The sequence below is a fragment of the Etheostoma spectabile genome, chromosome 9 (genome assembly GCF_008692095.1).
Source record: "Etheostoma spectabile isolate EspeVRDwgs_2016 chromosome 9, UIUC_Espe_1.0, whole genome shotgun sequence".
NCBI classification, from domain to species: Eukaryota; Metazoa; Chordata; class Actinopteri; order Perciformes; family Percidae; genus Etheostoma; species Etheostoma spectabile.
In genome coordinates this window covers 7,321,109-7,324,566 of record NC_045741.1, presented here as the reverse complement: position 1 = coordinate 7,324,566, position 3,458 = coordinate 7,321,109, and positions in this window count along the sequence as shown.

Below are 3,458 nucleotides of genomic sequence, written 5' to 3'. Positions count from 1 at the left end.
GCATTGAGATCATATATCGCAATCATCTGTCTCGCACCACGCAGTTCCAAGTGTGTTTTACAGCTATGGTGGCCAAGAAGTCGATCTGTTGCTCTTTTCAATATCTTTTCACTTTTTTCTGGGCAAAAAAAGAAGACTCTTGTTCCTGAAATTTTGGACTTTGAATACTTGTGGTTCTCCACGTTTCCTTCCTCAAACTTGTCGGGAAGGGACGATACCCATTAGCAGCACCTGTGAGTTTATCATGTGACAGCAAAAACGCAAAAGGTGGAGCAGTACATCCTGTATGTCCCTCACCGGCTAACGTATTTCAATATCGCGCATGAATATGGAGCGTCTACCCTAGTTCATGCAGATGCAAATGTAACATTTCAAGCCAATGGGAACACTTGGAATTGATGGTGGGGTTAAGTTTGTGAACGGGCCGCGCCAATTTTGAAAATGAACAGCTTAACACGTCACACACTGGACCTTTAAATGTGGTTTGAGACTGAGAGGTCATTCCTGATTTCTTAGAAACAGCAATTGGAAAAACTTCCGGACGTGGTCTTCATCAGCAGATGCAGTTTGCTCACTTATCTTTGAATTGTAAATGTTGAAATTTCCGTTTTTTCGGAGAACTTTGAGAACCTCTTACCATACGGATCCCTTTTTTTCTTATTGTATTTTCAGTGGAACTTGTGAAATTGTATTTTGTCTAGATACAGATATAACCATTTTTCAACCCTAATTTAGTATTCAAGTGTGCATCAGGTTCAGAATAGACAGTTCATAAAAAACAAGACATACACGCTTTACTTAATACTGGACCTTGAAGACTATGGGAACTGAATTCATAATGTAGATAATAAAATGGAAAGAGTAGGACAATATTTTTAATATTGCCACAGGGACGTTTCGGCCCAGACGCCCTACAGCTTGTGTTTGAATTCAGGCTGCTAATATTTCTTTTTCTAAATAGCAGTGAAATAAAGTAACAAAGTACATTTTATTGATTCATTTTAACAGGAAATCAGTCTAAGAAACAGCCTAAATATAACTACAGTCAGTCCAAATTCCCAGACAGTGAAGAGGACATTACCTCAGTGTCTTCAGTGGTAGCTACGGCCCTAAATCTAACTTAAAACAGGGCTATGTGGTTCAAATTAGGGATGTCCCAATCATCTTTTTTGGCCCCCGATCCCATTTTTTTTTTTATTAAATGTTAAATATCTGCAGGTACCGAGTCCTAAACCGATACTTTTCCAGTATTTGCCTAGACCACTGGTTCTGAAAGAGGGGTCTGGGGCCCGCCAGGGGTTCTTGAGTGTGTTCCAGGGTGTCCCCAATAAAAAGGAATAATTTATTTTCAATATAGTTCTATCCATAAGTAACACAATGACTATTTTGCTCATGGGTTTCATACACTATCTGTAGTAAAACAGCTAAAAGTCCTAACAGGTGGGGGGGTCCCGGGACAAAATTGCATCAAATGGGGGTCCCTGATCTCTTTTGTGTCAGCTTAGGGGTCCTTGATCTAGACAATAGAGCTGCACACCATGTTTTGTTAAAGTAATGTCTTCAGCTTGATACATTTAACATAGTGCAGCTAGCATTTTTTGTAAAATCAACTTCTTAGAATGTTGGCAATATTTACTGACGTAAAGGATCGGAGTAAGGTGATCGGGGATGGCTGCCGATCCCCGATCAGTTACTAAAAGCCCACATCGGCTAATCCCGACATCAGTAGTTAGAATGTAAGAGGTTATGTCCGTCTACATCACATATAACACACCTTGTTTCAGTCCTTAGATGTCAATGTCCAGCAGTCTCTCTTACTAGATACTGACATAGCTTCTAAAACTATGAGGAATAAATGTCTTTAACTGCACATTTTGTCCAGTTCTACTCTACATTTCGACACATTTCTTGGCCTGCAAAGTACGGAAGTCATTCCTTCTGGGAATCCAGAACGTGCAAAGGCAAAGAGAGGAGAGAAGGGCTGACCGGTAACTGTATTGTCCTGTTGTCCTGCTGTGTGAGCTGCAGTCCTGACAGTGCAGCTCCCACAGCAGCCATAGGGGGGTCCTGTTTCGTCTCATGAGGTTTCCAGGGGACAGGGCTGGACAATCACCGCCTCCACTCTGGTTCAGTTGAGTTCATTCCACACATTTTGCCAATCTCACCGGGTCAGGAGCCTAATTTTGTTGATGTATTTATGAATGATTTCCATTTTTTTTCCTGTTGATATGGGAGTCGGAGCCTTATTTCGCCAGTACTATGTTGATGTCAGACAAAGATGTTGCTATTATTGTAAGAATAAATATTCATTTTGATCCTGTTCTTTCGAGCTATAAAGAAGTAGTTAGCTGAAGTGTTTGGAAGGTCTGTAGCCGACCTTTGTGACTAAATAAACTGCAGTTTAAATGTGCGAGACAGAAAACAAGCTGCCAACGTTGTTCCTTGTAAATGGAGTTTTCTGTGGTTCAAAGTGAATAACTGTCATTTTAAAAACTTTGCGCTGTGATTGTTTTTTCTATTTTTAATTCTATTCTTTTGTTTTTATTAATGGTGATCGTGTTTGCTTAAAGTATTAAGCCTCCTGTAATGCCTCTGTACTCTCTAATAGGCTGATGCATGCATGTTAAAATCAATTTGATGTCATTTGACCAGCAGACGTAATCACAAGGGAGGGTCGAGCTTTCAGGCCATTAAGGGAATTTGAGCTGTGGCTGGTTTTTGTTTTTTTTCCCGAAATGGACAACGCAATTAATAAGCTAGAACATGAAATATTGGGTTTCAACTGTGAACAATTTCTCAAAACTGTAGCTCTAGTCCCATCAGGACCCATCGAATACTTTTCCTTTGAATGTTAATCTTTGCAGACAGGAGGAAAAGTAAAGTGCCATAAAAACTGCTGTACTCTTATTGTTATTATTATTATTATTATTATGGTTATTATTATGCTTTTTACTGTATAGCATGACAAGAAAATTGGTTTCTAATGTTTTCCTTTTTATCTTTTTGGAAGGTTATCTTTATTGAATTGCTTCATTGTACCTGTTAGAAGGAAGATAAAAATAAAAATAAATGAATGGGGCCAGCAGTTTGTGTACTGATGGCTGAATGTAAAAGTAACTTAAAGCACTCTGCTGTGAGCTCTTCTGGTTTTTTTTTTCTGCACAGTTTACCGTTTTATCTTGTGTTTGTGCGCACACAAAAGTATTGACAATAAATGTTTTTAACTTGATTGGCTCAATGTTGTCGTGTGTTGTAAATGTTCACAAGTCTCCCGTTTAAAATGATAAGGCTTGGTGTTATGTGGTTTTCAATTAATTGTACACAAACCCTGTGAAAAGACCAAAACCAACAATGTGTGTGTCCATTTGATGCCCGTTGGTGTCATTTGAGTGTTTTTGCTGTAACATGGTGTTGTTTCCCTCTTTGTCATGACCACCTGAGCCAGGTCATTGGGGGGT